The sequence below is a fragment of the Lissotriton helveticus genome, chromosome 10 (genome assembly GCF_964261635.1).
Source record: "Lissotriton helveticus chromosome 10, aLisHel1.1, whole genome shotgun sequence".
NCBI classification, from domain to species: Eukaryota; Metazoa; Chordata; class Amphibia; order Caudata; family Salamandridae; genus Lissotriton; species Lissotriton helveticus.
In genome coordinates this window covers 530,696,370-530,711,563 of record NC_136071.1, presented here as the reverse complement: position 1 = coordinate 530,711,563, position 15,194 = coordinate 530,696,370, and the positions used below count along the sequence as shown (strand labels likewise).

The 15,194-nt window shown below is 43.0% G+C and overlaps 1 protein-coding gene across 2 annotated transcripts in view; it reads left to right on the top strand.

Moving 5' to 3' along the window:
- The window catches only part of NPRL3 (NPR3 like, GATOR1 complex subunit), a 343,712-nt gene that overhangs the window by 50,600 nt on the left and 277,918 nt on the right, over positions 1-15,194 (top strand). The gene's annotated exons all lie outside the window — the stretch shown is intronic.

Genomic DNA, 15,194 nt, shown 5'->3' with positions numbered 1-15,194 from the left:
GTTTTCGAGGACTTTAGTGCTTTTTTTACCTCGTCGTGTGAAAAGTGCAAAGTTAGTGGATAGGTGACTTGATTCAATGAAACTATATAATCCATGCCATGTGGTTTCCCTTTACTAAAACATCATCTTTCTGAATTCTTCCATCTGCATATCTCACACCTCATCTCGTTCCTCTTCGGAAACTCTTTCTATTCTTGCCTGCATAAACCTGCTTTACTTCACCATTGCCCTGCACAGACTCACTCACATGTAAGCACTGACTTTTCTTTACTTTTGCCCTACTAGTATTTTGACAGCTGTTTAACCCCTTCCCAAATGTTCACATAATATGATCAGAATTGGCATCTGAGGCACTCTTTGTGCTCTGTAGAGAGGCCAAGGATTGGGAGAGCATGTATTAAGAACGCTTTTATGATCCATTGACAGCCACTGTGCGAAATCTGCACTGCCTTCCATCTGAAATCCAGAGCACTCACTTGTGTCCCCTCATAGACAGCTACCATAGGATTGTGACCTTCATAATTAAAAAAGACACATTGTTAAAAAGACCTGAGAGCTCCTACCAAATTGCAATGTTTCAGCAGCTCTTATGAGAGCGAGCACACTCAGTGGTAACACTTCTCTTCCTTGCTGCAAACTTCCAAGGGTCAGAGAGATGCTTGAAAATGCTCATAAACTGACGCATTTGTGGGTGTAACAGATTGGCAAAGCTAGCCTTACTACACCAGTAGCTACTGCTTGTGTTGAAATACTACTGCCAGGTCGTACAAAGTTCTGACATACAATTATGTCAGATTGAATGAATTAATACTTGCAAGGTATCCTCTTAAAATACATAGAAGGCAAGAATACCACCATTTTCATCCGTAGACACACATTTAGGGTTGAAAATCCATTTGTATATTGCACCCTTACTTTCTAGTCCAACCAGTATATCATGTGCTTGCACACATCCTTAAGGAACTCCTTTTATTTATGGTACATGAGTTGAACAAGAAGATACCAGTAATCGATTAAATCCTCAGAGTGCCATATATTTGGGGTTGTGAGCCTGAGGATCCATACGAAACAGTAAGAATGCAGTATTGAGGCAGTAGGAAGAGTTCCAAACTCAATTTGTTTGGCAGAACGCCACCACCTGGGTTGTGAGCTGTGTTTGAGGATCACGTGTTAGTAAGTGACAGAAAAGCACAATTTAACAAGTTGTGTTTATCTACTTATTGTGTAGTGACAACAAACAGATCACACAGCAACTGGGTCAAATGGATACAGATAGGGAAAATAGCTATTGAGATAATGTTTGGAAGGGAGTGGGAAAGCATTTTTAAAATCCTAGATCTATAATTGGTCTTGGTAAGGTTGTTACTGTGAGTGAATATCTGAAGTGCCTGGGCAGGTGATCATATTTATGTACAGAGCCCTATGTAATGAGATGCAAATCAACTTGTAGTCTGTGGTGTTATCAAAGACACAAACTGTGTGTGTGTCTCTTTGTAACAGAAGGATAGGGAGAGAGAGAGATAGAGAATGTGGCAACTACTTCCTTCTCTTGATATGCCTTCTTCAGGTTATCACCTTTGTAGAGACATCTATGACAGACTTTATTTTCTGCCATAGGATTTTGATGTGTGTGAGTGAAGTTTTGCTACCTTCCACTGTTAAAGCTCCTGGATACGCTATCTGGTTGCAAACAGCGTGAGGCAATTATGCTAACATTTGCCAAGCAAACTTGCCCATTTGTAGTCTGAACACGTTTTTCACTCCTGTGTCATACTTCTTTTGCTTCGAGGTCCTAAGTACAGTGTATTTCCCATACTTGGCCTGACCTTCAGCACACTACTTACTGAATTACTGTTTTTTATGATGCTCTGTGCATTTTTCTCACTCTTCATCTGCAAAATGGTCTAGTTATATTTTGACCTCACTCTTTAGTGTGTATATTTTGGGCTGACATTTCAAGAGTGCTGTCCTCTCTAAAAGGTAGGTAGTAAATACCTTGTGTTGTGTTTCCTGACCATAGATTCCCGTCAGTCAACACTAACCATGCTTGGAATTTTTGTAATAGACTTTCAAGCAGATTTGATGCTTCAACCAATCTTTGAGCCTCCGTTCATTAAATATAGTGGTAGGGTGAGTTATCTGGTGTCTGAATAAGACAACAACTTCTATGACATGTCTGTCTTTCCAGTTGCCCTCTACTGGCAAGACAAAGGGCAAAAGTGTTTTTCTCCAGGTAGCTGTTGAAAGACAGTGTTGATCTCTTTTGGCATATAGACTCGTAGTTGGAGCCAAGTCCCTGTTGTTATGATATTCATCTTCATTTACTATATGCACTCACCATGTTTCTAAAAGTAGTTACAACCTATCCACTGATTTTGCAACGTGAGATGCGGATAAATCCCGAAAAACCAGCTAACCGTCTTTGAGGTCAGGATCCTGATTTTGGCACTAGAGTGCACCTTCAGTCTCAGCCCTGAGAACCGCTCTCACTTTGGCATATCTCGTATTAATCAACTCTAGTGCTCCGCCAACGTTAAATATGTGCCACCCTGATATTAAACTAATGGTTTAGTCCCACAATCTATAATACTGCATCTTTCTGGCATCCACGGCAGCAGCTGTTGTGCGCCAGATAGTTCATAGAATCCTGGAACCGTAGCAGCTCTTACAGTCCCGTCTGCGCGGATCCTTCCTTGGAACGCAAACGCATGACTTCCTGTTTCGCGCGTATTTTTGGGTCCTCCATTTTGACGTCTTCCGGTGTAGCCTCGAGACGTCCGTGCGTAATGCTGCCATTCTGTTGGATGTGGACACATCTTTCCGTTTAGTTTAGCTCTTGCAGTCCCCCATTTCATATTCCCCCTGGTTCTGCCGACTTTCCACGCTTTAAAGGACCTATTTTACTGTCCGTCAGCCTTAAGATTTAGTTAGATCCCTTTAGTTTCAGAGTTCGATTCCTCTGCGGCCACTATTTCTAGTCTTCCCTTTGGGACTTTTCATTTTTGTTCACACGACATTTTTTACTGAAAATATCGGGGTTTTTTTTGTTGCAAATACTATTCACATACTGCGTGCAGTCTGTCTGATTTATTTAGCAAATTTTAAACAAGGATAGCTGGCTGCGTTGCTGGTTGACATTTGGGCGGGGGACCCACTGGCTTTAAGTGTTTTCAGAGAGATTACAGGAAAGGGACGACACACCCTATAGCTGTCTGTAGATGCAGACATGTGTTCCAAAGGTGTTACGTTATCTGCCGCACATGAGTGCAGGGGGCCAGGAACAACTGTATGCAATTTCCAAATGCTACTAGTTTAGGAACTGGGCTCCAAACCGAGCTATTTATTGTGTTTGTGTTGTAAGAAATACCATTATTTTTGTGTTAGCATGCATATGTACCTTTATATCTGAGTTTCTATCTTTGTATGGTAAGCTCTATGTTGTTATGTTACTGCAGTTTGAAAGGCACGTAGCTTTGTAGTGCTATTAGCACCTCCTGTTTGTGAGTTTTCCATCATAGGCTAATTAGTATTGTCTTGTGAGGCATTTAGGTATGTTTTATTATGGTCAGCCTCTAAAGATATATTGCCTGATTTATAGTTTGGTGGACGGTACTCCATCCATCAGGGTGGCCGAGTTCATTTCGTCCTGCCCCATTTTAGACCATCAAAGGAGACTCTGGCTTAAACCGTTTTTTGGGGCCAGAGACATCCTTAGTAGCAGGTCCTTCATTGTGCTGGTGAGATGTGCTAAATTTGTGAAAAGTTTAAAGCAGCAGCTCTCTCAAGTAGAGGCAGCAGTACCCCCAACGGGAACATGGACAGACTTTAATTGCATCATTTGCGTACTGGCTCAGCCACGATACAGCTAGGGCAATCACCAGGACCAGTGTAGCAAGACTCTTGCCCCCCCCCCGAACAGCCATGGGAGCTTTTTTTACTAGTTGTAAATGCTTATGCCATCAACTTCACAATTTCTTTTTTTTGCTCTGTCGCATCCTGGTGGCATGCCGTTATTTTTACTTGCACCCTGGACTTTGACTGCTGTAGCTACGCAGTGATCCTTAGCCTTCGGTAAGGTCGCTACCATCCATTGCACTGGAGACTCGCATATGTTTCTTCCCTCTTTTATCACATCACTTTGAACAATGGCTGTTTTCCTCTCTTGGCTTCAACGCCCAAGAGGGTACTGTCCGGCAGCATTATTATTGTGTTATTCATTTTAAAATTTCATTAATATGCAAAGACCTTACTAACCAGTGTAACTGTACATTAGCCTTGTATTATGCACTTTGAATCCCTGCCTGTCCCTTTTAATGTGCCACGCTATTTGTAATATGCTAAAGAAACAGTTGATGGACGGAATGCTGGACAATGCAAATGTGTCACCCCAAGTCACAAGGATCTGGGTTTGATCCATCATTCTTTTGCTCACCACACCACCCCAGTTTGGACCAAGCCATATGCAAATCAGTCTTAACCCTGTTCCTTGTGGGAACAGTCCAGCCCGAACTGCCAAGCCAGGTCCTCCCTGGACCGGAAACGAGCACCCTGGGACCGGTTTCCGGGCATCCCCCTTCATCAGCCAAAATATAAGATTGCTGACTATCCCACTTCAAGGAATGAAACACCTCACATTCCAGAAACATGTAGAAATTGGTGAGAAGCAGCAGTGCGACTCAATATGGGGATACGAGTTGTGTACCTCCAAAACTCTCCCAAGCTAACTACTTTTGAGGTGCAAATCACAAGGCTGATTTTCTGTAGCCTCTTTCTGCTAAGGCGAGCACGTACATGCCTGGTTTCACTTTCTTCATTCTTCTCCTTCAGTCCCATATACCTGACGTATGGCTCCCTGCATCATTCATCATGCTGTCTCCCCTTCTAGTGATTGGTGTACTTCAGGGTCAATGACTGTCATGATTGATCACCAACCTTGTGGTCAGTGCTGCTGGAACTGGGGGTGCATAAAGTTGTGATGCACCGACAGAATACATAGAAGAGCATAGAAAGACAATGAACTATTAACCCCTCCCATGCTGGTGACAAACCCCAGCCGTCACGCTCCGCAGTGATCGTGTGCGGATGACGGCTGGGGTTCGTCACGGCCCCGCCCTGTTCTTTTGTTTACCGCACAGGGGGGAAATGGCGGCCGCAACAAAGGGGTTAAAGGGCCCTTCAAATGATTTTCTTCTGGAAGCATTTGTTGTGTTTTCAATGAAGCACTTTGAAATATTCTCTACGCCTTTTGCGAGGGGACGTGATTGGCCAGCACCCCTGCTCCAAAAAGAGTTCCAGCACCACTTCTAGTGCTCATATGGGAAAAGTGGTGAGGTTTGTTTATGAATAAATGAATACTTACTTGTATGGGGCATGGCTACCCAAGGGCATCCCAGCGCTTCCTGTAAAACCATATCATTCATCACTGCGCATGGAAAGAGAAAAGTTTTCAGCAGTTTCCTAAACCTAAGATAGTCAGGTTCAAGACGAATAACATCCGGAAGCTGGTTCCAGAGTTTAGCCGCATTGTATGGAAACCCCGTACGTGACTGTTTGATTCTAGGGACTGCAAGAAATTGTTTATTGTTGAATTTAAGAGTCCTATTGGTGCGATATAGTTGCACCATGGACTGAAACATAGGAGGGTCATTACCGACAATGGACTTATGAATAATACACATTGCCTTGAACCTGATTCTTTCCTGCACAGGGAGCCAATGTAACCGACTAAGCACTAACTTAGCGGAGTTATGTTTTGGAACATTCATTAAGGGGCAGAACGCACAATTCTGCACAATCTGTAAGATCTTAATGGTTCCTTGTGGCGCACATAAATAGACTGCATTCGCGTATTCCAACCGTGATAAAATAAGAGCTTGCACCAACGTGCGTCTGGCTTCAAACGGGGGAAGAGGAAGAATCTTCCTTATCAATCTAAGAAGACCACAGCAGTTCACAACAACTTTACGTGCTTGTACTGCAAAGTTCAGGTTACAGTCAAACCATACTCCCAGACTCTTAATTTGCTCCCTCTGTACAGGAGGGGGGCCAAGACAGCTAGGCCACAGAGGATCTAAATTCCTTGGGGCCGCATGGCCCATTATCATAATTTCTGTCTTGGCACCATTCAATTTAAGAAAGGACAGATCCATCCACTCCGAAATCTTCCCAAGGCAGGAGGTTAAACCCAGTTCACCTTTATCTTGCTGACTAATAGACACCATCATCTGGGTGTCGTCAGCATACGTAACAATATGAATCCCCCAGGGGAGTACCACATCCTCAAGGGATCTCATGTAGATACTAAACATGGTGGGACTCAAAGAAGACCACTGCGGGACTCCACACTGCAAAGGAGTCTGCTTCGATAGAACATCCTCTTCAGAGACCACAAATTACCTATCTGAGAGGAAGGAGTGTAGCCATTTAAGGGCCGTCCCTACAACTCCCACCTACCTGAGTCTTTGAATCATAATTCGATGTTTTACCATATCAAAGGCTGCGCTGAGATCTAACAAAATGATTGCAGCGCAGCCTCCGTTATCCAAGATTTCTTTGGACTCCTCAACCACGGCAAGAAGGGCAGTCTCCGTACCCTTGTGGCGTCTAAAGCCGGTCTGGGTAGGATGGAGGCAAATATTTTCCTCCAGAAAAACAGCCAACGTGTTTAAGTGAAAGTCCTCTAAGTAGAAACTATAGATGTGCCAAGATGCAATTTTTTTTCTTCCCTAGCAACCTAGGAAAAGCTCTGTGGGAATGTTGCATTTTAAAGTTTGATATATATATATATATATATTGCTTGAAGTTCCCCGAGGGGAAATGAAAACGCACTCTCTCGTCTCAGTATTGTGACAGCGGTTTAATCAACAACCAAAACCCAACGCGTTTCGCTTCTTTACAAAGCTTGCTCACGGGATGTCGAGCCGGTATTAAGTTCTCCTTTTAAACACCAGGTCATGTGATTTCCTTTGTCACGTACTTTGATAAGTTGAACAACACGAGTACCAACTTGAAATTCACAATGGAAACCAGCACAGACAGGGTAACATTCCTGGACACAGAGATTTACATCAAGAATGGGAGCATACAAACCACCTTGCACCGAAAACAAACAGCCACCAATGCAATTCTCCATGGTAGGAGTTTCCACAACAAGAAACTAAAATGGAGCATCCCATATGGGGAATTTTTGCGCTTCAGGAGAAACTGTTCAGATGATGAAGAGTTTCAACGACACAGTGCAAATGCTGTAACTAGATTCAAAGCAAGGGGTTACCCCAGGACAGTAGTGGAAAAAAGCTTAAAAAGAACATTCGCACAAGATCGCAAAGGGATTTTACACAGACAAGAGAAGGAACCGACGAAAAATGATGTCATCCGGCTAATTACCACCCACAGTGCTGAAAATAATAAGTTGGCAAAAATCATACAGAAACACTGGCCAATCCTGAAAACTGACCCCACCTTAACACGAATCATAGGTGATCACCCGAACATAACTTACAGACGAACCAGAAACTTGGGAGATTGTCTGGTGAACAGCCATTACAAAGAAACACCAAAAGCTGACTGGCTGCAACGAAAGGGCTTTTTCCCGTGCAGATACTGCAAAGTATGTAAAATCGCTAAGGCAACGAAAGAAGTAGAGATCAAGAAAGGAACCAAATGGATAATACCACAACATCTGACATGCAAGAGCACCTATGTGGTTTATCTAATTGAATGCCCCTGCAACAGAAGATATATAGGGAGCACCACCTTCGAAGCCAAGAAGAGTATATTGGAACACACAAGGGCCACAACGAACAAAGATCGCTCATATGCAGTGGCGAAACACATGGAACAGTCACACGGAAGCAACTGGGAACTCTTTAAATATTGCGCAATAGAACAAGTCCCACAGTCAGAAAGGGGTGGTGATCGCCTGAAAATCCTACGACGAAAGGAGTTGAAACACATCATTAATTTCAGAACCCTGGAGCCCAGAGGCCTGAACTTAACTGAAGAACTCTATGTACGTCTTTAATCTTGAAGATAGTAAGCCAAAAAGGACCCCTGATGAGTATGGAAATAGCCCACCAGAGGGCAACCCATATACAAAAATACAGTAAATAAAACTGTAACAACCACGACTAAAACCTGACTTGGGAACAAGAATGATGTAACACCATCACATTGCATTCCAAATTCTCAATGGAGTGGATGCAAAGATAATAAATAAATACACTCACCAAAGAGTAAAAAACTGTCTGCACACCAAATTGACTGGGTGTGAATGTTTGATTGATTCAGATGCTCCGTCCATCACCACCCCCTTTTGTACCGCTTTTGGCCGCCATAAGTGTGGCAGGGTATGCTCAGACATGAGTCCCTTGCTCACTTTGCCACTGGATTCAAGCAAGCCGGGCTGAAGATGGCTGGAATGCCAGAAACCGGTCATCGGAAGCTTGTGTAAAGAAGCGAAACGCGTTGGGTTTTGGTTGTTGATTAAACCGCTGTCACAATACTGAGACGAGAGAGTGCGTTTTCATTTCCCCTCGGGGAACTTCAAGCAATATTAAAACGACGAGCCCAGTCGTAGAAAACTGCACCACGCTAAAAAACGAGCGCCGACACCAACTTGGGTGAAAACTGATATATATATATATATATATATATATATATATATATATATATATATATATATATATATATATATATATATATATATATATATATATATATATATATATATATATATATATATATATATATATATATATATATATATATATATATATATATATATATATATATATATATATATATATATATATATATATATATATATATATATATATATATATATATATATATATATATATATATATATATATATATATATATATATATATATATATATATATATATATATATATATATATATATATATATATATATATATATATATATATATATATATATATATATATATATATATATATATATATATATATATATATATATATATATATATATATATATATATATATATATATATATATATATATATATATATATATATATATATATCCAAACCTGGCCGGCAGAAAAATAGCTGCACACCCTTATTGCAAAGAAGGGCATTGACCCGAGACAGGCTAGGAAAGCTGCCTGGGACACGTAGAACAAGAGACCATGAAACAGATTTGCACCAAATGCTTCCTGTCCTGGGTTTACCTGACCTTTCCACCCATTAAACTTCTGCAGGCTTGACCTGCGGAGATGTATTTAGGGGTATGGGCTTTATCACCAGTGGTAATTATGGGGGGCGGTAAACTCCGCAGTAATTGTGATCCCCGCACAAAGAGGGATTGGTTAAAAACATGAATTGTTTAGTTCCTCCATGGTCGAACAATAATTAGAGAAATGTTCCCACCAGGACCAGCCAGCACAGCCACAGATGCTCCACACCCAGTGGCGGCTCGACCTCCATTTGCAGTTTAGTCTTGTTCACCTCCATCTAGTGCTGCTCAGGGTCTAGTGGATAAGTGGTGTGTTAAACCTGGAGTCCCTTTATTGTTCTCCGATGCTGTTAGCGGAAAGCTTGTGCGTGAGGGATATTTGCGTTCCTGCATCTTTTAATGTTCAGTGATGCCTAGGCAGTTCAGGGTCTTAGTTTCAAGAGACTAGATCAGTTCCCTTTTTGATAGTGCAAGGTATGTCCTAGCAATTGTTACCACAAGGAATCTGCTCTCTTCTGCTTTCTGTGTAGTGTGTGGAAATATCTGGTGGGCAGGCATTCCACGACATGGTAACTGGGCAGGCATCCAGGTGCAGGCGGACAGGACCCCTGTGGCACAAGAGCTTGTGGGCAGGCATTCTGTGGAATAGTAACTAGTGTTCAGGCAATTTCTGGCACACCAACTGGTGGTATGCCATCCTGTGACACAGCAACTTATGTGCAGGCATTATATGGCAAAGTAGCTTGTGATCAATCATTTATTGGTACAGGAGAAAGTAGGCAGGATCTGTGCACTGTAGTTGATGAGAAGTACATTTTTGCACAGCGACTGGTGGGCAGGCATCCTTCGATGCAGAAGCTGAGGCATGCTGTTGCGCAGTAACTGGTGGTCTGCCATTTGTTGGGACAGCAGGTGGCGGATAGGCATTCTGTTGCACAAGAACTCATTAGAATGTATTGCACCCTAGAATAGCTTATGGATAGGCATTATTTGGCACCACTGTGAACTATGGATGGGATTCAGGTGGCACCTTAGATATGAAGAATAAAACTACCTTTCCACGAGCATCAATTCAAACACATGCCACCAAAATGTAATCAATCCACCAACAAAGGCGGCAACAATTGTCTCTGCAAGACATCAGGCAGAAAAGTGCATTTCAGAAGCACCTAAACCGCACCTTTCCTCAAACTCCAGAACTGTAAATTCCATGCAAGATGGCACTCTCCAACGCACATACTGCACACTACTGACAGAAGGCCAAAGCTAAATTCATGGGACTGGAGAATGGGCAACCATATAAACTTTACTCTGAAACCCTGGATCTAAGAATGAACCACCGCACCTAGTCGGACCTCCCACACCTCCTCCCCCTCACCCAGCACTTTGAGACCCTCACATGTGAGTAGCCACGCTTAACAAGTACCGATTGATTGATTGCGTGGCCCTCCAATCCTGCACATGATACTGAACAATATCCATTAATCAAGCTTTGGCCCACCATATACCCTTTGTAAGTGGAATACACAGAAGACAAACCAATCTCAAGCCCTATGAGCACTACCCCAGGTCAGTTATGCACCATACAATATAACTAACTGATGAGTAAGAATTCTATGCTGCCATAACTTGCTTGTAGCCAATCTGTGCCAGAATAAACCGTTAAAGCCACTAGGCCTGATGTATAGAGCAAATTTTCAGTTGACAAGCTGGGATTCACAAAATCACAGAGTTTGTGATCCTAGAAGGGCTTTTTTATGTACTTAATCCATTTTCCAATTCGGTAAAAGTTGCCGAATTGGCAAATGGTTTTAAAAACCCTTAATGACTCACTATTTGGAGGGGTGTGCTTATGGTTTTCCTTCAAAATAGCTATTCGTTAAGGTATGAATATAAGTTTGTCTGGGAGTAGGCAGTGGGCCACGCAGCCAATTTCCTTTAAGAAAAATGGACTGCATGCTAATAAAATGCTGATTTTATTTTAAATGTGATCAGATATTTTGGTCATCATACCAGCAGCCCACCATCCCTTGGAAGGCATACAATCGTAGTGAGTCGCAATTTATGAGCTCCCTCATAAAATAGATGAGGAAGATTGGGCTGCGACCCACTACTGTACGGAATTTCCTGAACCGACAATTACTACATATGTCGGGTCGCAAAATCCTTTCTTACTTCAGAAAGTTGGTGTGCAATTCACAACCACTTTTTGCAAATGAAAATTTTGTACATCAGGCCTCTCGATACTATTAGTGTAGTAGGTGTAGTGTTACCATGAAAAACACACAAGAGGATGGACAGAATGTTGCACAATGGCAAAACATTCACCCCCAGTCACAGATCTGGGTTTAATCCATCATTATTTTGCTCACCAAGCCACCCCAGTTCAGACATGGCCATATGCAAATCAGTCTTGACCCTGTGCCTCATGGGAACAGTCCAGCCCGAACTGCCAAACCATGTCCTCCCTGGACCAGAATCAAACATCCTAGGACCGGTTTCTGCAAATCAGCCGTCTTCAGCCATGATAGCTCAACTCCAGTGGCTTAGTGAGCACGGGACCCACGTCTGGGCATACCCTCCCCACATAGGGTGAACAGCAAAACACACAAGATGATGGACGGAATGTTGCACAATGGCAAAACATTCACCCCCAGTCACAGATCTGGGTTTAATCCATTGTTATTTTGCTCACCAAGCCACCCCAGTTCAGACATGGCCATATGCAAATCAGTCTTGACCCTGTGCCTCATGGGAACAGTCCAGACCGAACTTCCAAGCCATGTCTTCCCTGGACCGGAATCAAGCATCCTAGGACCGGTTTCTGGCTATCAGCCGTCTTCAGCCAGGATAGCTTGACTCCAGTGAGGAGGTTAAGATCATATCATAACTTGCTAACTTCACCTCTTTTGGGGCCAAAATGACACACCTGTCAACCATAACCCTCCCTTGACTGTAGTTGTTTTCAGAGAGTTCTGATGTTTTTTTACATGTACATTTCTTCTGATGTGGAAGCAAATTTGGTACCAGGTGTCCTGGAAGTTGTAGGGGGTCTCCTTCACCATAATGTGTTTTGGGAGTGAAGGATACTCTCCCGGTGTCCTGTTCATTTTTGTGAACTTGGCTCCAAGGCAGCTGTTCCCTCTCGCTGACATTGTTATGTTGCAGAATAACGAGAGAGTAGTAGGTGTAGGACCTGTTCTAGAACGGTGCTTGTTCATTCGAAGAGGGTGGTGTGGTACCTAGCCATAACCCCATGGTCATGTTGAAGGAACAATTGGAACCTTTCTCACCACTGCTGCCGTGTACAAGTGCGAAGGCTCTGTAAGTTTGCTTCCCCTTATAGCTGAAGGGCATAGGTGCTGTTTATGGGGAATTTGCCTCCTTTATCCAATGCATTTTCTGTCAGATCCACTTTGCCCTAGGGCCAGCTTTGACCTTCCCTCCGCCTTTCCCAAGGGCAGTGGTGCTCTGTGGTGCATTGTGTTCCTTTTGCCTACTTTCCTGGCTGAAGGATGATTGGTATCTATATTTACCTGCCCCAGTCTGGGTGAGGAGAAGGGGTGCATGTATCCCCCCACCATGCCAAGTGGCTGAGGTAGTGCATATGTGCACCACCCAAATTTCCCAAGTATGGGTGGTATGTTTTCCCCTCCAACACTGCTATGGTGGATGTGGGACTCTGAGCCACTTTCCTGCCTTGGTCAATAGTTAGGGGGAGTGTGGCAGGAAACATTGCATCATTTTACACTGTCCTTTGCCCAAGAAGGTGTTTTTTTGTAGGCCTCTACCCCTTATCATGTCCCACGGCGGAGTAGTAGACCGCCGCACTCTGTTTGCACTTGACCACAGGGTACACAACATGTGTGGGCCCACCCACTTACCCATCCTGTATGTCCTGCTTTTTTGTTTTTGTTTTCCACTCAGTGTTCATGAACATTAAGATGGTAAGGATTGTGAGGGCCTAGTGCGCATGCATCTTATTGTAACTTACACAACCAGTGTTAATGAGTTTTGGAGCCCTCTTTTAGGCGTTTGATCTGTCCTGCAGTAAGTTCACCAGCCTCAACAATTGGCTACCTGGATGCTGTCTCTGAACCCTGGTGCACATTGCCCAGGGCTGGGGGGATTAGTTATTAGGGTCAAAAGTGTTATTTCCTGTGAAGTGACACTTTTGTAAGACCGCAGTGACATTATAAACACTCAGATAGATAGATTGTATGCCGGAAAAAATACTTTATTTTCTCTCCGAGCAAACATATTTGAAAAGCTGTAATTTTTTACTGGTAAGCCACAGATCATGTCTTTGTGGTATAGTTCTAGATGGTGTAATTAGTGAAATTAGTGATGTCATCTGTCCTGTCAGGTATAGGCTCATATCCAGTGCAAGGGGGTGTCTTTTTGTTTTGTAGGTGGATTTGACTGTGTTTTTTGTTGTAACCATGATGTTCTTTCTATTGATGATTACGACCCATTGTTTTCACTGCTCCTTAAGAACCTTTTTATAAGTTCTCCCCAAGTTTGGCCACTCCCTGGAGTTAACTATTTAGGGATGCAAGTTATTCTGGTTGGTGAAGTTAACAGGGATCATAGATTGAACTGAGAGATGAGGAATTACTGGGCTGATCTGTAACCCTAAGTCGGGTCAGTGCATTCGTGTCATCAGCATCAGTCTATTGTAATGTATTTTGCCTAGCACTCTCCGCCAAAACGGTACAGAAACGTCAGCTAGTACAGAATGCGGCAGCTAGAATGGCATTTAGAAGGACTGACTCACTGGAATCTGCACTGGATTCTGGTGGCTTGAAGAATTAAATTCGAATCTCTATAGATTGTGAATAAAGCCCTCCATGTCTCCCGGCCCAATCTTCTAGTAGAGTTACCTTTCACAAATTCAGACTGTCGCTGACATTAGAGGGCTGTCCCTTTTAAATACCCCAAAGTGTAAGCGAGTCAGCTAGAATGCACCGTGTTCACCTCTGCAGCTCCAAAAATGTTGGCTTAATCTGCCATTTGATTTACGAAAATAAACTTTTTTTTTATCCAGAAAGCTACTTAAAATATAGGTTTTTTATGTGACATAATATATAGTGGTATGGTATGATAGAAATGATGAATTTAGCGCCAAGGTACCTCTGGGTGAATGATGCGCTTTATACATTTAATATATAGATAGGTAATTTTCCCCCAGCGATATACACAGAGATTTCAGATGCTGAAAGTAAACCATTATGTGGTGTTCCTGCGGATCTCCTAATTCTTGTGGGTCAGAGAACTGCTGTTACTGGCCCTTTTGAAATGAAGTGGTCACTGTAACGAGTCCCAAATGTAGCTATTTGCTTTGTTGTATGGAGCCTTCCCTTCCCCACTGTAGGGTGGCTTCAAATGCGTATGCTTTTGTCAGAATCTTCGATCGCTATTCAACCATTTAAAAGGATTCTGCAGATTGGGTGTAACCAACATGGCGGACCCTCTGCGTTCTCGCTCCAGTCTTCTCTCCCGCCCTTCTTCCGGTCCAGCAGGTTGACTAGTTGTCCTTCTGAAGCTGGTTGTTGGTGTTTGTTTCCCTGCATTACGCATGGTACTTCCAGTTCAGCACAGTTGCGCCTCGTGTTAAGTTTCACATGTTGTTCGTTTGCAGTGGGCAGCTACAAGTTGGAGGCAGCGCGTGGCAAGTCCTGGCACTTCCGGGGTGTCATGACATCGAAGGCTGGGTAGACAAATAACTGCTTTGTAACCATAGAGCTTCAGTGGCCTTGTGGCTTCTTCACTTCATCAGCTGGTCCAGCTGTAATGCTCCCCCTGACCCCTGATGTACATGTCAGACAGCATGCCCCCCACCCCTGTATGATCATGCATGCCCCACCTCACTCCCCCTCTGACATTCTGCACACTGTAATTTTGCAAGCTTTAAAAGTATGCTCCATATCTAATTTATCTTTAATTAATGTTAATTACATTAACCCGTGGTCT